Source organism: Epinephelus moara, chromosome 4, assembly GCF_006386435.1.
Source record: "Epinephelus moara isolate mb chromosome 4, YSFRI_EMoa_1.0, whole genome shotgun sequence".
Taxonomy (NCBI): domain Eukaryota; kingdom Metazoa; phylum Chordata; class Actinopteri; order Perciformes; family Serranidae; genus Epinephelus; species Epinephelus moara.
Genome location: NC_065509.1, coordinates 33,810,858 through 33,832,040, shown reverse-complemented (window position 1 = coordinate 33,832,040; position 21,183 = coordinate 33,810,858). Strand labels below are relative to the sequence as shown.

Genomic DNA, 21,183 nt, shown 5'->3' with positions numbered 1-21,183 from the left:
CACATGCAGAACTGCAGTTTACTGTTATACTATAACTGGTAGTAATAAAAATGTTAATTTGTTCAGTGTATTTATTAGTTGTATTTAAATTTGCTAATGATTATTTCAGATGGCAGTGCGAACTTGATTGTCATAGCATAGCCTTTTTTTATTTATATTTTTATCAATATTTTATATAAAAATGTTAAGCACATTTGAGTTGTTTTTAAAATATGTATTATACATTTATTTATAATTATTATAAATGTACCTTGTCACATGTAAATTACTTCTCTGTTTCATTATTTTCTTTTATCCCTCAACTAAAGCAACAATTCATAAAAGAAACTTTCAAAGAAAATGTTAGAAAAAACAAACAAATTGCTCGGTAATTATGTGCATTCAATTGGAATGGTGCTAAATCCATCCCCATAAGATTCATTCACTCATTTTGAAGCACAGTTAAAGTCAGAATTGCTTTAAGGAAGAAACATATCCTTTTATGTGCGTCAGTGCAAATGCTGTGAACCAAGATAGAATCCTAGCCATACTTATCATTGTCTATTTCCATCATTGCTTCTGCTTTATGGCCCCATAGGCGACCGTGAATGGCAAATTACTGAGTACATGAAGATGAGTTGTTATAATGAAAGCACAAACAGTGCCAAAGATGAAAGATGGATGAAGACAGAACTGCCAATGTGATGATGCGCCACAGAGTTGGGTGCAAAGAAATTCCCGAGAGCAGCGCCACTGATGTTGCTTTTGACAGGAGTGCTGAGGAGTGCATCCCAACTTCCAATGAAAGTTTGTTTTTACATGTGAAACCACAGAATGGCAGGGAGCCTAACTAGGTCCTTAAAGCATTGTGCCAATCTATTCCTTCTACCACTCTCTCCATCAGGGCCCATCAGGAGTTTCACAGAGATGAAACTTTGGATCAGTTTACACTTGGCACAAAATAACAGCATGACCTACCATCACTTAAAATGGCTTTAACTGTACATGTAAAGATTTGAAGAGCATCCCATCGCTAACAGTGGGAGGAGATGTGGCATATTAGTGTATGCATTCATTAGACTACAGTTATACAAACTAAATTTATGCCACTAAAAATTCAGTACTGTAAAGAAAAACTCAACATTTAATTTCCCCCTCGTGTTCTGCCAAGAGCAGTTATTTACTTCTGTGTTGAATAGACATCCATGGATGGTAATTATGTGAAATCATGTGAATTGTTCTTCGGGCTATTTAAATATTCAGCTACTGTGTCATACTGTTATTGTTTCCTTGTTTATGAATAGGCAGCTTCCTGGCAATGAATACCCAATGAGAGTTTAGCCTTAGAGTTATTGTGTACTACGGTGTTTGACCTGAAGAGATATATGATTGCATGCCTATGGAATTTCTGCTGTTGCTGAAGGCTGTTGATGTTTACTTTAATGACTCACGCACATGCTGTTTAAGCCATTTTTAAATGCACATATTCTTTTTTTTCCTTCTTAAGTGTGGGCCTGTCTTTTTTTTTTCTTTCTTTTTTTTAATCACTACAGTTGTTTTGAGTATATATTGACGTTATGAATTTACTTTTCTTACCATTATATGACCACATCATGTGAGAATTGAGTTAAGCTATAATATGATTGACCACAATTGCCAGTGTGTCCACTGAAGTCAACGTGAGCAACTTTGGAAGAAAATAGGCACCAGATGGCGTATGCTAATCCAACTGTGATGGCGTTGCTTGAGATACCAGTGACCAGAAAATTGCAGAAAGCACCACTCCCAACAATGTGTGCCTCGACCTTTGTGGTGTCTCACCCAGATGGAGAGCGTACAGTGATGGAAAAGCCCCAGGGTTATGGTGATATGAATGGCCAAGTACTGACCTTTGACTCCTCGGCACTTTACCCCCAACTGTGAATAAATGATTCTAAAGGGCCCCATCCCAGAGGATTAATGTGCTCAGCAAGGCTTCAAGCTGCTCACAGAGAGCAGACAGAGTGAAAAATGTGCCATTGACTCGGTACAGTACAGCGATACAGTGACAGTGAATGTTGGAACAGCTCTGTTAGGAACCCTGTTACTTTTGTCATTCAGGAATCAGCTCTGTGTTAAGGGCAAAAGAGGTACCACAGTTGGTGCCAAGGTGAGATTAAACATAATGTGCCGAACTGTGAAGTAATGAAACATATTAATCAAGTCAGGTAATTGCTACCTGTACACTTTACTCAAGTCAGGGGGAATAGTTGAAGTTAAAATTGAAATTAGTGGGTCACAAAAGGGCATAATTATGACTTTATCCCATGTCTAAAATCTCAATTTGTCACATTGACCATGCAATTATTTCACTTGTATTGAGTTCTGTTGGCAACCAAAGGAATTACAACTGGACATGTTTGAACAGATGACATGTCTGGACAGGTTGTACTTGTAAAACACTGTATGAGCCAAAACGTTGAAAGGCAGAAATCTCAAAATGGGCCATATTCTCAGCCACCTGAAAGAAATCTAGCAAGCAGTCCTCACCCAGGAGTGATTCAGAAAAAATTCAGAGCAGCTCTGAGAGCAAGGAAGGGACAGAAACTTTTACCTTAGTGAAAAGGTGAGGTTGACCCCATTGCTTGGTATGACACATTCTTTTAAAGGTGGGGCCCTTTCATGAGCCTGCAAGGTGTGGACATCCAGTGGGTATGAAATGAACTGCGTCACAATATGAGACTGTGAAAGCACTATAATTGTTTGCTGATGCAAGGTTGAGACAGACCCAAGTCATCACTGCTGTACTGTTGCAGCTTTCCACTTGCAAATATCTTGGTGTCGTGATCACTTAATTTCTGGTGTTATAGCATCATTGCGTCGGGTGGGAGATGTGAGCGCATTTCTAATGAGATCGACAACAAACATTATCCATACACAATCTTTAGTGTGTCATTAACTCATTGTCCTTTGGTGTTTGGAGAATATTTCTTTTTGCCTCCTTGTCTTTACACCATTTTCTCCTCTGCTTAAGAAACTCTTAAGCCTCTTAAAAGTCTTCCTCTCTGCTCTTAACAGTTACTCACCTTAGGAGCTCTTTTAAGGGATAAGATGCTTTGAGAATAACTTTTGTCTTTACCAGGATCTAGTCTTAACTTTAAGAAATTCTTCGAAAACGTCATAATTCTAAGATTTTTCTCAGAATTTTGTCATCAGGAGCAAGTCATAGTACCAGGAAGCTTTGTTAATATGGCTCCTGGTGAAATACATGTCAACTCCTGTTGGAGTTGAGCTGTTGGCAGAGGTGCAGTAAAAGTTAGTTGTCTGCAGCTCTTCATCAACATCTCACTGTGGCTGTTTCTGCTTTCACTTTTCCTCCCTGCAATTTCCTTTGTCTCCTTCATTTTGTTATGTATAAACTTTTATTGTGAAGCAGCAAAATAAGGAAATATTGAGTTTTCGAGAAGCACCTTCAACCAACTTCTAATACAGCTGATCACAAACCTAACACAGTGAAATAAAGCAGATATCTAAATTAAGAACAGGACGCAGGAGAGAAACTAAACTCCAGACCACAGAGATTCAGTTGGAAGCTACAAAAGCACTGAGAGCTGAAGACAGAGACTTTTAAAAACGATTTTCTCTCTGGTCTTCTGCAGATAGAGGTGATAAGAGTCTTGCAACACACACTTTTTTAGAGGGAGAACAGGGTTTGTCAAGGGTTGGCTGTGGTCGGCAAGATGTCCCCGCTACCCGCTTGAGGGCAGGTGTCCTAGCTTTTGGACCCTTCCTGAGAAGGTCCATCTCCAGCTCGGCTTGGCATAGCAGGGCGCATCTAAATTGACAATGGAAACACAAATTGGCGTGGCATGACTTTACTTGGTGCAGCCAAGAGTGACAATGGAAAAAGGGTAAAATATTAGCAACAGGGAAGCAGCTAGTCTGGCTTGCTCCAAAGGTAACACAATCTGCCTTCCGATCTACAATCTTTATGCTAAGCTACGTGAAATGGCATCTTGCTCCAGCTTTTTATTCACCTTACACATATGAGAGTCATGTAAATCTTATTATCTAACTCTCAGGAAAGTGGATACTTAAAGTGTATTTCTCAAAGTGTTGAACTATTCCTTTAGGTGTCGCAACACCCCAGAACATGATGTATGATGTTATGATACAGAGCAGAGTTAGATTTTTAACTGTTTAAATCAAGACTAACAATTTTATGATATTAGGATTAAACATTACAGTATTTCTCAGATTGTACTGTGTTCACTGCTTTTATTCATATATTTGACCTACTTAGGGTTATAAAGACCAGGCACATATCCGAGCAACAACTGTGTACCCAGGGCAACAGGTCAGGACAAGGTTAGCTCACCCTTTGGCAAACACAAAGAGTCAGATATTACATTTAAGAAAACACCCAGGAAACTCAGACTGTACATATGTGATTGAAGCTGAAGTGTTCTGTAGTAAGAATAAGTGTATATATGTATGTTTGAAGGGTACTGATGATAAATAAGAGGTCGAAGTAAAGGTGATCCACAGGGCAAAATATATAAAATTTACTGAGTTTGAGTCAGTGATGTATCCCTGACAACAGTTATTTCAAGGCACATCAAACTTCAGAATTGCTTCTTCACAACTGAAATGTGAATAGCTGGAAGGAAACCAACCGGATATTAAACATGAAATAATTTTAGTGTGAAATTGCTATTTTCTGTTTTCTTCCACATTTCGCCATCTATCATCTGCCCAATGTCTGCCTGTTATTGTCAGATTTGATTCCAAACAAAATGGATGCGGTTGATATGCTTTCATATTCTGATAAATTTTCCAGCAGGAAGATAAATAGTCCAGATATGTTTGTGCTTGTACAAGCATTTTGCAGGGCTCGCACATTTGTCAGGCGCTGCTGACACTGTTGTGGAGGAGTCCTCATGGATCACTCGGTATCCGTGAAGAACGTAGGCCAGAACAGACGGACGGAGTCGTCTTAAATGAAGATGCCACTCTCGCATGCCTTTAAATAGAGCGTCAGACTACCACGTTATGTCAAACCACATAGAACATATTATACGTATTATCAGCCGCAGTGTGTGCATGTGTGTCTTAGCTGGTTTCCACCCACAAGTGGAGCCACAGAGCCAGAGTGAATTATGGCATGTCAGCATAGTTTTTTTCTTATAGTTTCATGTGAGTTGAATATAAATCTCCCCCTCTCTGCTCTCTCTCTTAATGCTGGTAAAGTAAGACTCTCAGAAGCTGAGAGCATTGTTTAACTGTAGGGCCTAATTAAGCACAGGAGTGAAAAATCAGAGAGGGAGCTAACGGGAAGGAGGTTAGGGATACCAGTACAATAAAGGGTTGGTTGTGGAGGGAGAAGCCTTGGCCCGTAGCAAAGAGCACAATCCTACTGTTGCTTTCTATGCTTTCTTTTTCACAAGCCGTGGCATCACGATCGCCATCTTGACTCTGCTTTCCTCCAGCTTGAAGTCCTAGTTTGTATTCCTGTCCACTTCTTGATCAGAAACCCCCGATGGGCAGTCCTCTGCAGCCATCACTCCAAGAGGAAGGCTGGTTGGAGTTAATTAAATCTGAGCTAAGTGATGCGGCAGAGTTGGGTGAGGGGGGTAATGGTCACCCATGTACAGCTAGGACTGTGGAGTGTCCTGTCCAATGAAAAAGCAGAAGTGATGCACTGCCTCGGAACAGCACAGGAAAAATAGTTAAGGAGGACGGGGGCAACATGCCGTTAAATTGAACGGGAAAGATCTTTAAGGCAGGGCGCGGCTCTCAGGCAGTGGGCAGAGCTGATAATTTCAACGTCTACTAATCACATAAAGGCCACTGAGTGCTAACAGCACCTGAACATGATGTTTTTATAATATTTTGTTATCTCAGTTGGTAATATTTTGTTGTTTTGTTTTGCTTCCACAATCAATCTTAAAACACTTAAACAGAATTGCTGATTTAATGAGAAAGAGCAGATAGATAAGTATGGTATCATTCCCTGGTTGTGTGTAAACAATTACTCATTCTACACATTATATAAAAATAAATATCCTCCAGCATTTAAACTACATCGTATTGTCAAACCTGGACTAAACTGTCTTTGTATTAAATGGTAGATTTTTCTCTGTTGGAGCAAAACTTTGTGTCAGCTCTCCTGTGTACAAAAACAACTTCTGAAACTCAACAATTACAAACATCTTTCATTTCATATACTGCATTATTGCCACAGGGAACTAAGCTGAACATAATACAGATCCCAGTTATTTGGCTATTCGTCCTAGTTACAGCAGGAACAAACATGCAGTAGGATATACACCTCTGACAGTTGCTTCTGAGAGCAACTCCTGTAGCTCAGCTTCCACCCTTTGTTATTCATACAATAACTAAAATAGAAATGTATACATGTACAGCTGCTTATGCATGTTGGGAGTACTGTCTGATAGGTCCCAATATGATTATGTATGCAATCCATAGTTCACAGTCCATCACGGTCAAGACAGTGTGTGTACTCCAGGGCGCTGTTACACTAACTGTGATAAAGCAATAGTGATAGAGGGGTCATTTCATGTTTCATAATGCATTTTAGGGCTGCTACTAATGATTATTTTTATTTCTGACTAATCTGTTGATTATTTTCTGGAGTAATCGATTAGTTGCTCTGGTCTACAAAATGTCAGAAAATTATGAAAAGAGTAGATATTGTAATGTTTTCCTAAAGCCCAAGAGGATGACCTTAAATGTTTTGTTTTTTCCACAACCCCAAGATATTCAGTTCACTGTCGTAAACCCTATTTGACTGGGACTGGGACTGAAATATGGTCGGTAATTTGCAATGGAATTTTTACTTGAAAAAATATGGGCATGGCACATTTGCACAAGATTGAGATCACAGACGATCTCCACAGTCCTGTACCAGTCCTGTGCGAATAGGGCTATAGAGACAAAACCAGAAATTATTCACATTTACGGGGCTGGAATCAGAGAATTTTCACCTTTTTCCTTTAAAATGTACTCAAACAGAATAATCAGGTATCAAGTTAGATAGCAATTCATTGATTAGACAACTAATTAATTTATTGTTGCAGCTCCACTGCATTTGCATTTTTATTTCAAGACTTTAGCTTTGTTAAGATACAATGGGTGATATTGATAAGTTAGTAAACAACTGTACATATATGTGTTTTTATTCCAAGTGGAAGAACAAAAATCCTTCTGGTCAGTTCATGCAGAAGCTCAAAATGTGTGGGCCAGCCATTCTTCAGATCAATAGGAACTATCACTAAGGCCTTGTTCGAACTGCCAGCCCAAATCTGTGTTTTGGCATCCAGATTGTATCAAGAATGATTTCGGACAGCCAAAAACTACATGAAATGTGATTTTTGCAAAATGTTTGAAATCAGATTCTAACCAGAATCTCACAGATGCATCTCAATCTGGAAGCTCTGGCTGCCCAAGTTGGATTTCAAAGTGTCTTTTGCATCACTCGCAGAGCAACACACAACAACAACGTCAAATTCAGAGTGACAGAAGTGTTGAGTAGAATCCATGCTGCTGCTAGCAGAGCGCTATGGAGGTTTGTCTGGTGCAAGAGTGACGTGGTCTCACTCCCAAATCATCTAATACCGATACTTGTCCAGTGGTCCTCAGTGTCAGATACCAATGCAACATGGCACCCTTTAGCAGCGGTATGAGATGCACCGGTTAGCAGTATTTTTTTTAATGTTGTGAGCAGTTGCTGTAGTGGAAAATGTGAGAAAGTCCCCATATGTTGTGCAAGAGGGGAGGTGAATGGGTCAAACAGACGCCAGACTTTCACCCTGGAGACCTCTGTTCATGTCCTGCGAAAGCAAAAGTCAGTCAGGGTATTTTAATTGCGATGCAGACTGCTAGTATGTGTAGCATACTACGCCTGTGACGTATGTGACCAGTGTCACATGAATTTACATGGGGATTGTAACAAAACCATGATGCTTTCTCTAAACCTAATAACATGCCTTAACATGATGTGCCTGCAGTCTTAACATAGCCTAAGTCATTTCTAGCTAACTGGGCATTGATCCATTTACTGACTTATTTAGTTCACCTCGAATTGGGAAATCACCTTACACCTTACTTTTGAATTCTCATAGTACTATGAAGTAACGAGAAAGCTCTTTGGTAAAAGCTTTCACAACAAAACTCCCTAACGTTGCCATGTTTTTGAGTTTCCCTCATGTTGCAGCGACATATTGAGAAAGGTCACACGTGGATGAGTACATCTTTCTGTGCCGACTTAATCTCATCTCTAGAGGTGAATATGGCACAATGTTCTCTGCCACAGCTGATGGAATCACATTCAGCAGGGCCCCTAAGACAGGCAAATTGAGGCTTATTTTATTTGAGTTTACATTACAATATGTTATGATCCCAAAGCTGTCAGAGGAGAAAGGGAACTCATATCCACAGCTCAAAGTTTAGAGCGCTGCAAAGTGTTTAAAAGTGTGAATTCTGTGTTGCAATAAACAGGTGAGGGGGGTTTGATAATGTACTTTTGTAATTTTGGCCTCCATACCTAACAATCACACCTCACAAGTATAGCAGATCTAGAGCCCCTCTGTCAATGTTTGCAACAGTGCTTAAAAAGCCAAAGAGATGAAAAAACAAAGAGGCCAATAATGAGAGACTGACATTGGGCAAACCTGTAGATGACAATAGCAGGAACTAGGAGCTGCTCTCTTTTGAGGCGCTGTGTGGTCCAGTGGATGATTTTAGCCCCATTTCCACCAAGCAGTCTGGCAAGGTTCAGTTCAGTTCGGTACGCATTTTTTCCGTTTCCACTATGAAAAGTTGTGGATGGTACCAATGGAACCATTCCGGACCGTCGCCATTTTTGGTCCCCCCTCTGTTGGGGTACCTAGCACACAGATCTGGTACTAAAAGGTGGAGCTGTGAATACTGCAGTCTGTTGATTGGTCAATAGAGGATGGTCACTCTGCTCAGGGCTGAGTTGTGGCTGGTTTTGAGGCTCATGTAACCACTGTTTATACTGTGGAGAGTTTTACATATATTAGTAAAATATAACTAGAAAAAAAAGGATGTGTTGTTGCCTTTAGCAGCAGCTATTGACTGAGAAAAAATAACTAAATTCACTGGGCCGACAGCCGGCAACTTCCAAGGTGGAATGTTAACTTGTAGAGTGCATGAGTTGACAGCGTGAATCAATCAGCACAACTTAAATTGCAATATGACAACTTTGACCATTACTTTAGTTTTGTCATTGCTTTTGGATGTACTTTTAGTAATGAGTGAATCATCAAGCGTTTAAAAATATATATTAATTTGGACAGGATTGTGTGAACTGCATATATTCTAATCCTCACTTGGAGAAAAAGTAGCATCACAGAGCGTCGTTGCTGTGGGCTACAGCAACACTAAACCTGTGAACTTGCCCAAGAAGGACTAAATGCCCAAACCTGCTATTTTTAAATATCCCATCGAGAGAGACTCTCACTGCAGCCTGTTCTATTTTGTTCTGAAAATGTTGGCGTACAACCCTGTTTAGTGGACAATAAATGAGGTGCAGACTTCCCTCTGTGTCACTGGTTAAGAGGAAATACAGTGAGTGCTGGACGGAGCAGTGAGTGACAACAACCCCACTCACATTTAAGAGTACTGTTTGCAGTGGAAATGCTATAGGACCTAGAGACTAGGTACCATGTCTAAAGGGTTACTTTTGGCTCCAGAGGTACTATACTAAAAGTGTTAGGTGGAAACAAGGCTGTAGAGAACAAATCTCCAGGCTAGAACAGCGGCGACCATCTTATAGGACAGTTGGTTGTGGAAGATCACACAAAGGTCTTTGCACATGGGAAAGGTGTTCCTGTAGTTTTATCTTAAAGAGGGTTGGTTTTCACAGGGAGGAACAGAGTCAGTTTGAACTTGAGCTTGTGGGAGACATTCACCTGGAAACGTCAGTTTAAACTTGACGTAAGAACTGAGCCATAGTATTGCAAAGTGAGAACAGGAGGGGGCTAAAGACTGAGCCTTAACTCTCACATGCCAGCTTTTGTGTGTCTGTCTGTGTGTGCGTAAGCCAATACTGTATATCAAGGCAATACTGTCATCTGATATTAGTCTGTCGATGTTACTCATGATGGAGATGAAGACGTGATTTTCCTCAACAGCTTCTGGGGTCTATAAAATCTGCAGTGAACCCTGCCTCACTCTGCTTTTGGGAGCTGCTGAACCTAGTACGAATTTCATTACCATGTGTTTTAATGGAGGGTTTTATTATTCCACGATGGTCTATTCTTTGCAAGCTTTTCACCACCTAAAATTAACAGTGTTTCTAAAGTAAACACTCAAATCCTTAGAAATTTCTGGATTCTTCTTAGTACCTGCACAGAACATGACCGTCAGCATTATTTAACACACATTAAAGGACAATCTTTTGACTTTGTCACAGTTTTCTGTGGGTGCTGCCAGTACTCTGAATCACTTATGACATGATTTGGACCTGTGATAGTGTTGTAGGTTGTTTGTGTGGTGTCGTGCTCCAATTATGCCTCACTGAATAACATTTAATTTTTTAGTATTTGGCTTTTCTACTGTGATTGTTTTGAGATTTCTCTAACATTAGCTGTTAAAGCTTTGTGGGTGAATTGAAGATTAAAGCGTTGTTAATGTTGAACTTTAAAAGAAGTGAATATGGTTTAGCCAGTAGACTCCAGGGCATCAACACAGGATGCATATTAGGATTTCAAATATGAAATAAATACAGATCACACCTAAGTGTTAAAGGGTAAGTTTTGTATTGTTCAGTCAGGACCTTATTTTCCTATGTTTTTGTGTCTAAGTGAGAATTGGGAATAGCTTTTATTTATTTATTTTTAATTCATTCAGTATTGAGTAAGACTGCTGGCAGCATGAAACAGGCTGCAATGTAACTATTCAGGCTATTTTCAAACCATAAACGTAAATCAACTACAACAGCTTGTTTTTGCCACTGACGTGTTCAGGTTATTATTCTAAGTGTCAAACAACTTATGGAAAGGCTCCCTACTGACATAGAGTTTTTTGTTAAAGAGTAAGCTTCTTAATCAGAAACAGCCCCTAAATTGCTGTCGCCAAACCCACCAGACTGCATTTTAATATTTCATCATCGTCAAGCACAATTCATTCAAAGTTGACAGAAAGAGAATAAAACTCATATGAACTGCCTTACTACTGTTGAAGAGTCACCATCTGGTTTGGTTGAAATAAACCCTTATTTCACAGAGTTAGAAGTGAAACTATGCTGGCTCTATACACATTTCAGTTATTGTTTATTTAAATGGAGTCTGGTGGGTTTGGCAATAGTGATTCTCAGGCTGTTTCTGGTTCAACAAAAAAGTTCTTAGTCTTTATAAAAAAGGTCTTTTTCATGATGTTTTCAGATACTTAGAATAATAATCTGAGTCTGTCAGTGGCAAATACAAGCACTTATAGTGGAAGTGAATGACAGTGCACAAATGTCAGAGGTGGTTACGTTCACTTTAGAAACTTAAAACCAAGGTCTTTACGATTTTTCAGGCCAGGGACCCCTTAGCTGAAAGAGAGACTGAGAAGGGACCCCATGCAACATATATTGTCTAAAATCACATTACATATTACACTGGACAGATGGAGATTGTCAGGCAGGAGGCCATTTCAGCCTCCGTCTGCAGCACGTATCTGCTTTTCAGGTCGGTGGGGAACTCAACTAAGATGTTGCAAAAGGCTTAAAAATGTTGGATTCATGTTAATGTGTCTGAAAAGACACATTTTAATTTTTGAAAGGAAAACAAAAATCAAGAATAATTTTGCGGCCCCCCTGCAGTAACTCTGAGGAACATAGAGGGGTCCCCAACCCCCTGTTGAAGACCCAGGACTTGCCCTGAGTGCTTACATTAGCCTGCCGCCAGCTGCAGTGCTCTCGCTTAATGCTGGACCAATTTCAGAAACTGTTGTTTCCATGAGTCATTTAGACACAAAAACATAGGGAATAAAGGTCCAGGTTGAAAGATACCCTTTACTGCAAGGAAAAAAATCAACAAACACCCCTGCTGCCTCACCACTGGTCACTCTGTGGCTACATGAAATCCACAGGGCAGATTTACCAGGTCTGTGTACTCACAAGGAGTCTAGAGAACAACCTGAACTTTAGATAGTTCTGCTGCTGTCTTTTTTTATTATAGATGTGAGATAGGCGGGTAATTTCTGGGGCAGCGCTTGAGAGATAAAAACCAGACATAGCTGCGTCTGCCTTCAAAATAAGAGATGACTAATCTAATATCTGATATGATTCACAATGAGAACTATCACATATAAAACATGGGATGGTCTGATAAACAGTCTGCTGATGCTTTCAGATAATGTCCTGTCTGTGTAATATACCTATTAGTATTATACTGCAGTGCATAAATAGATACATTGATATTTTTTAATGTCCCAGGAGGGAAATGTGTTTTTAATCTCAGTGTATGTTCATGTCTCGCAGACACAAATCATTATCAAATTATTATAAATTTGTCTGTCTGTATGTCTGACTGTTACAAAAGGAATACAAAAGGTTCAATTTTAAGGTCACATGCACAATGGTTTAACTTTGTAAATGAAACAAATGCACAGGGCCAAAAAGTTGTTGCGAAGAAATTCAAAATAGCATCTTTGGTACTTCTTCAGCCCAAAATCATCTGGCCTTCTTGTAATGAGAAAAAAGACGAACAAATAGCTGAAAAAATATGATAAAGCCAGGCACTCAAGTGGATGACTTCATTGTAAATATCCCTTGGGGGTTAAGGCATGTCTCTGCTTGGGTGCTGGGTATTGGATTTTATACTGTATGTCACAACTAACCCTTGGATGTAGATATGTTTTCTAAGACTGTTATCCCAAGAAATACTACAGCGTTGTCATTCCAGCAGATGCCCAACATGTTTGCATTCAACCTTTAAAGCCCAGTTCAGACCAAAGATTCATGACGAGATAAAACTGTTTCAGAATGTTACAGAGAAAAGCTGCAGCGGTGTGAACCGGCTGAGCTCAACTCAAGCCCACAGCTGTGCACAACTGTGTTGTGGCATATTTCTTATGAATACAGTCCATCTGATGCTCGTTTTGTCTCCGTTTTCCGGCATTTCATCACTACTACAAATGCACCTGTAGCCAGTATCTCACTATCACTATCCTCATTCATATTTTAAGGAGCTAACACAAATTAGCTCACAAAATGAGCCTGAAAAATCGGAAATCAGAACTTAAGTACAGAGAATTGTTGCATTGAGATGATACACCGTTTCATCTTGTTGCATTGGTGTGAACCAGCAGGTTTTTAGAACATTGCAGAATGGCGCATTGCAAGTAGTTGTATGTTTCAACATGTACATAACATAAAAATCCAGTACACACATTAATTGCTGTAATGTAATCATTAAACAACTACAAATGCTTTTTACAGTGATTTTAATTTACAGAGAGAGAAACCTGAAGCAACAGTGCTGTTGCTATGGTTACCTTTTACACTAACATCAGAAACTTAATGTGCTACAATAAAATGCAGAACTTTATTAAGTCCCCTGTTGTTTGGAGATCATGTCTCTGCCAGTCACTCAGTCGGTCAGTCAGCTTGTTTTCTTTTACTGTAACCCACGCACACGCCCCACCGCCTATCCTTGACCTCCCTCTACCAAGAGTTGAAGGACTTGAGAACTCAGCTCCTCGTGCTTGCCATCTAAGCCTTATCATTTATCATTCAGGAAGCTCACATCAGAAAATGGGCCTTTAATTATTTATTTTCCGGCTGTGTCCCGGGTAATTTGGGGGCAAGACCTTGTGGTGATTTACAAGAAGGCCTCGACGGATGATAAATGTTCTGCCGCGGTGATATGATTGGAACCTTTGCTGTCTTCTTTCAACTGCCTGTTTTTTTTTAAAGTTTACCACCAGTTACAAAAAATAAATAAATAAATGTACCTCTGGGTATTTTTAGTGCTGTGTTACCTGTGACCTGTGCTCAGAGGAAACCTCACCCTCTTAATGATTACTTGTATCATATGTATTTATTTGTATGTTTTCCTAATGAATTCAGCACAACATGGGGTGAGTAAATGATAAACACGTGGTTATTTGGGAGGTGAAGTATTCCTTTAAACACTCAGAAAATACTGTGTTTCTTCATTACATTTGAATTACCTCCCTCCTGCCATGTTATGTCTCACCAGAAAACTCTGATTGAAGCAGGTACAGAAGCAAGACACCATCAAGATGTCTTTTAATGAACACGCACAATTCATTACTTTGTTTCATCAGTCTTACCTCTTTCCTAAATGACTAATCTTTCCCAGCAGGTAGTGTGAAAGAATGCATCTTTAAAAAAACACATCTCAGGAATAAAGACAGATGTTTGTTTTCTTATTGGCATTCGTGTAATTATGAATTTTTTTAAACACTTTTAATCAGGTTCAAATTGCCTAGCAGTCATAAAAAGGCCCAGTAATCCCTGAACACTTAGTGTAAATAACAGAGTTAATCTACCATTCATGTAACTGAATTAAACAGAAAAAAATGCACTTCTTAGGCAACAACAGTGAGATCCACGCTCATCACGTGAGAGGGAAAACGCTGCTTGGACAGATCACGCTCGTAACGTCTGTAACATTAGATTGAATGGGAAAACAGTCACATTGCAACAGATTGTTAATGATCACATTCTGTGTAGAATGACATATATCAGTGAGATTACTCTGACTGCATTGTGCTAGCCCACTTCTCTGTGAGAGAAACAAAACCATACAAGGTGAAGCACATCATTAAGACAAAGCATAATTCAGTACAATATACTGTGATTTCTTCCCACCATTTGGCCAAACCGTCCCCACAGAGTGAAGTGGAGCTAAAATGTCACACAGGAGTTCAGATGAAAGGCCAAGGGCCTGTGAGATCACACACTTTTCTCTCTTTTCTCTCCATTCTTCTCCTCCTCATTCTGTGTGGAGGCACCATCATGTGTGCATTGTGGTTTGATTAAGAGCTCCCCAGGGTTTGGCAGAGGGAAGAGAATGTGTTTACTACAACACTTTTATGCCATATACAATGTTCAGTTTGTGGTCTTGATTGAGCCCAGTAGGCCCATTGAGAGCACAGCCTCTGCTCTCTGTAATCCTCCAGGGGTTAATTAACCAGACTAGGTAACTAGCTAGCAGCCTGCATTGCATTAGCAGACAAACAGACCTATTGAATCGTCTTTGTCTGCGTTCTGCTCGTGTTACAGTATCCACAAAGTTTAAAAGACTTTGCCTTGAATATGAGAGAAAAACAAAAATAACTTCTTCTTTTTTTTTTACCCTCGGTGCATGACGAATGTCCAGCCGGCCGTTTGTGCCTTGGTTTCCTGCAGCTGTGATACTCTGGAGAGATTTTTTGTCTGAGAAAGAAGCGAACACACAGGATGAAGATGTGGATTCTGCTTTCTAGGGGACTGTTTTTTGGCTTGGTTTGCTTTTTCTGCAGCACAGCAGTATCAGTAGGCTACTCTCTGAGTCACTGGTAAGACACTGTTACTCAAGATCTCTATTAGATATGATTATTATATGTATGTCATCCTAATTAGGATCATTAAGGCTAATTTGTACAACAGTGTGTTTTCATTTGATGTGTTTATAATACACTGTTATTTATATCACACGCATCACACAGTACCTTGTGATGTGATAATCTGAGAAAGTGAAGTCATATCTGCATTAATTTCTGTGTATTCTTCTTTGATTTATTAAGATTAATTAATTTATTTTTAATTATTAGAGTGCGTAGGCTTAGGTTTTGTTTCAACACTGGAGGGGGCACATAGGACAGGGGGGTTTGGGTTCCTCCATTAGAAAATTTTGAGCATCAAACACATATTATAAATATTGGGGGAGACATGTCCCTTGCACCCACCCCACCCGAAATCTACACTTATGTTAAAGTGTACACGTGTCTGCACTCAAACAGTTGCTACATTTCATAGCCTAATTTAGATGCTTGCAGTTGTATAATTCCTGGTTTCTATGTTTTTATATAACTTATAAAATATGTAATAAAGTTTTCAAAATCTGTAATAGTTAAAATGGGGTTTTGGATATCTCCCTTCGCTGCCTGGAATGGTTTATGTGTGCCACGCTGATATTGTGTCTGCCTTCAGACAAATTATTATTTTTGACTCTTACACAGATGGGAGTAAATCCATGTCATCCCATAAAATCAGCGCCAGTGCCACCAAACTTTACAGAAACATCATGATGCCAGATGCCCTTTTGTGGAAAATCAGAACAGCCTGCGCATTTGAGTTGCCGTACTTAGCTGCATCTATCTTACGACAGAACTTTTGTGTAAACTACCCGGCCCATTATCCTATTACTCATCTGCTCCACATGAGCAGATGAGTAATGCTGCAGTAGGGGAGAACGGTACACTGAGTGATGAATGCATCCTCTCTACATGCATCCCCAATTATAACATGAACACATACCTTGTAACCTGAAATTATTGTATTACAATGATGTGTCAGAATCCCACCTATTACCATTTGACTCCCACACACAATGAGAGAAAAGGAGAAACATTAATGACGATGATCCGGAGATTCAGATCGGAGCCACGTGCAGCTCGAAACCATCAGTATGAGAGCTAGGAAAAAAGACAAAGAGCCTGCATGGTACTTCTAACAGAGCTGTACTTTAGGCTTAATCTTCCTCCTGCTAAAATGGTGTGGAAATCTGAGCCATTATTGTTTTCAGCAGTAAGGTGTCGGTGTAATGAGCATACAATGCTCGTCTGAGAGGTTTCACCAAAGTGCTGAGGCTTAAGGAAAAGAGGAGCATGATTCATCTTGTTTGTAAGGCGAGCCTTTATTAGGGGCAGAGTAAGAAAAAAGGCCTTGGCTATAGCTCTTCCACCCAGAGGCTCTGTAATTGCTTTCGGCTGCACCTTGAGAATTTGATGAGTCAAGTCAAGACTTTTGTTTGAGTGACTGATCGAAAGAAAAAAAAAAGGAGCTCTTACAGGGAAAGTGAATTATCACAGCATCACAGTGGAAACACAAAAGTGAGGGCCACGGGGTGTGAGCAGGCTGTAATGCATTAGACATCAGGACTCCTTAATTTTGTTCACATACGTAATTGCTTTCCTGTGCATTAATGAAAGGGAAAAAATGCCCGAGCCTGCAGTTAATTCACAGTTTTAGAGTTTCTGAAAGCGACACATGCCCAACACACATTTACCATCACCTGTGATAGTAACTCTTTCAAAGTATCACAGTCCACATTTAAAAGCCACAGTTGCCATATTTGTTTTTTACCAGGTTAATCTATTATTTATGTCACATGCAAATTAAGTCATAGGTTACTCCTCTGTGTGCAACCCTGTCTCCAGGAAATTATGTTTGTGTATGAATAAATGCATTCAGTTTCATCTGGGGGATAATAATCAATAAATCAGTCATTTTTCTTTGTTGATTAGTTGTTTGGTCTATAATATGTCAGAAAATAATGAAAATTTTGACTAGTGTCTCCCTAACGTACACAAATGTCTTGTTTTGTCCACAACCCAAAGATACTCAGTTTATTGTCATAGCGGAGGAATAAAACCAAAAATTATTCGTGTTTAAGAAGCTGAAATCAGAGAATTTTGGCTTTTTTATTTCTTAAACACTACATACGATTATTTAATAATTTAATAGTTAACAACTGACAGATTGATCTTTGCAGCTCTAGTTTAAATTATGTTCAGACACAACTTTTCTTTGAGTTAATGAAACACTACATTTATGTACTGCGCTGGACTTGGTGGAGGTGGTCGGGGGTGGCTAGCAGACATACAAAGTGCAAGACTGTGACATCAGAATCCTGGTTTCACATCCAGACTCCTGTCCTTGGTTTAGGCAACACAAGCAGTTTGGTTAAGGTTAGGGAAAGATTGTGATTTCGGCTAAATCTAAATAAAATAAAATAAGAATAAAAATAGGCACAGTAGTCATTACATGTGGATAGTGTGTTGCAAGTGTGTGGCATAAAACGAAATACGTTGTCTGTGAACATTGTGCTTAAACCTTCAGAATCATCACTTTTGCAACTTGCCAGGTACATTGATAGCAGCATTTGCTTGTAACGCAAATAGCAATACTCTCTGCATTATATTTCCATCACAAATGTATTTACTTACAAATTAGTTGTATGTAAACATCATTTTGAGGAGACGAGCTGCTATGTGAAGATGATCCCTCTCCACATCGAGGGGTAACCTGATACTGTGACTGCTGTTGTGTTGTCTTAAGGTGAGAACATACCAAACCAACATCAGAGCTAGTGTAGATGAAGGCTGCCATCCTTCAACAGCCAACTAGCACGTACACCCTCTGCCTGTGTGAGGTGAAATTATTCTACATCATTTAAAAAGAGAAACCAGATAACCGACAGAACAGATTCAAGATGCTAGTTAGCCACTTAGCACGTTAACATCACAACTCGATGTTGAAAGAACAAATGATATTTACTGCAACACCAGTGAACAATCACAATTATGATTCATTATAAGCTTAACGGCTAAAAGAATAATTTAACCCAGTATAACAAGTTTGCTTTGATCTCCTGCGCTCTTGACATTAGTCATTTTTTGCTTTCCTCACTTCTGTTTCTCTTCTCATGGGCTGAGATGAACTGCCATCAGAGTAATTTCACTCGTCAACAGACGTGACCGGCTTTGACACCAATTCAACACGGCTTGGTGTGTCAGGACCCTTATAAAAGCTTGAGATTTAGTTTCTTATCTTGAGCTATTGACTAACAAGGCATTGAAGGCATTTAAATATTCATTCATACTGCACCTGGCAGGACACAGTGATGATGTCACATTTTTCTTCCACCATGGCATTTCCAAATTAACACAATACTGATTAGATATTAAGTGCATCCTTTTTTGAAAGCAGTTTTGTTCATTCATTCATTTGCATAACTGCTTGTCCTGTTAGGGGTCGCTGAAGAGCTGGGACCTATCAAAGCTGACATTGGGCAAGAGGCAGGGCACACCCTGGACGGGTCACCAGACTATCGCAGGTCTTGTTGGGCAGCAGTTTTGTTGAGTAAAATTACTCCTGCTGCACCAGACCCAATGTCCACTTCTCTCATTGCTATACAGCAACAGGAGATACTGCTTAACAATTCTTTGTGCTTCTGATGAGGCATTACCATAACTCTAACACGCCCCCTGCATTAAACGTACCACATCAAAGCAAGTTACCCTCACCACCAAACACTAAAATCCCTTTATGTTTCCCCTTTGTTACATCTATGGCTGTCTTATCGCGCGTTTCTGACTCTATGATCACACAAGCTCCATGATTGTGCCTTGTTGTGCTGTTTTGACTCTCTCCTCTTTAATTGCAACTAATTTCCATAATGCCCCCTCCTCCTCCGTTGCACTCCACACCCCTCTAAAAAAGTGCACCCCTCATCCTCCAACTTGAAGCATGCTATCAACTAGTAAAAATAGACTTCTCTATGGTAGGACACAGGCTGCTCTTTTCTCTTATTAAAGCAGAACGGAGTGCACTGTATCTGTCGAAAGAAGATAGGTTTGAAGTGTCTCCACAAGACCCTTTGGATATCCTGGCTCCTATAATGGGCCCCATGGGCTTTGTCATACATGATATATATCAAATTAATTGTCACACAGAAAAAAATGTTGGCTAGTGACCAAGACAAACCCACACATCATCTTCATATTGCAGGGAAAGGAAGTTGTCCAACTCTATCTAAAGTGAAAGATAAAACTTCCTGTCATTTGACCAGTCACACAGCCATCAGGAAAAGCAGAGCTCTATTTTCTGATCCCTCATGAGCCACCTTGTTTTTGCAAACTGGGTGCCAGAAATTCACGGTAACCCCTGATCTAAATCACAAAAAATGTACCCTGGAGGCACTTTAATTTTCTTTGCAGAAACACTTAAGCGTTGGAGCACAATCAGTTAGCGGTGTGCACATTGAATTTGGTACAGTGCGGTCATGATCAAGTGGAGAGATTATGTTTTTTGAGGTTCATGTTATCACAGAAACATCTGTGATGGGATGAGATAAAAGATGGATACGCAGTTGCTATGAACCGGGTCATGAAATGTCAGGGAGTTTCTCTAGAGAGGTCTGTTTTTGTCTTTTTCAAACAAAATCAAATTTGACAGAGGTACTAAAGCTGTGTGCTAAGATGTTCACATCAAGGCATACCTGGCATATATAAACAATGATCTATTTAAGAATCATAATTTTGTGGACAAAAACAATCCCTCTAAATTTTTCCACTTGATAAGAAATGAGGATATGTTTGTTTACCCTTTTGGAGGAATACTGGCCATGTGTAGCACATGGACTTTCAGTAATTAATTGTTGGAAGTCCTACCTATTCAGACCATCTGGACTATAATTAGGCCACAGTAGTGCCCTCTAGCTTAGAGTCATCATGTTTCCTTTTTCCCCCCGCCAGATTGGAAGCAATAACCTTTTCCCCCTGAACTTATTTACCATCATGATACAGCGTCCTTAGAAGCAACTCGACGGGGCACCTTGGAACCAGCAGTGCTTTGTGGTGCTGTTTTTGGCCACAGATTTTATGTCCAATCACACTGAAACCTGAATGAAAATGGTTGGAAATGGGTCAGTAATGAAACCAACATTTAAGACAATTTTTGTATTTCTAGAAGTGGATGATGTGGGTATAATGGATAAAGAAGGGGCACAGTCTGGAATGTATAGATGGTCCCACCTCCAACTATGCAGTTTAATTGGCAGAAAAACACAGAGGTTGTGGATGTTTCAATTATAATATTGTAACCCAGTCACCAGAAGAAAATGTTGGCATTGCAAGCTGTGGCTGTGCTGCGGCTGTGTTGCCTGCTCTCTCCGGTTTTACGCCAGGCTCGGCTCCTTTTAAAGGCTCCTTGCGAAGCACTCCTCCGGGGTTTTTTCGGACCTAATTGTATTGCGGAGTTTTGCACAGCGGCGACCTGATCTTTGCTCTCAAACCCCAAAAAAATGTGATGGCACAACAGTCTCCTTCAGTACATTATTCTATGCTTTCTTTTGATTTTCACATTGGCTAGTCATCCTGTTTAATTTGTCTTCTGATTAAATTGGAACCGCTGAAACAAGTTGTAGGAAGCCTCTGCAAGTAATTGGTTGCTGGCAGATA

At 39.8% G+C, this 21,183-nt stretch overlaps 1 protein-coding gene across 4 annotated transcripts in view; it reads left to right on the top strand.

Moving 5' to 3' along the window:
- Positions 1 to 21,183, top strand: part of lingo2 (leucine rich repeat and Ig domain containing 2) — a 311,243-nt gene that overhangs the window by 256,886 nt on the left and 33,174 nt on the right. The window contains exon 1 of one of the 4 annotated variants that reach the window (XM_050043130.1): positions 15,466 to 15,516. The exons of the other annotated variants lie outside the window; for them this stretch is intronic. The gene's annotated coding sequence lies outside the window, so the exon portion shown is untranslated. Of the gene's footprint in view, positions 1 to 15,465; positions 15,517 to 21,183 lie in introns of those variants that run through there. 4 annotated transcript variants of the gene reach the window in all.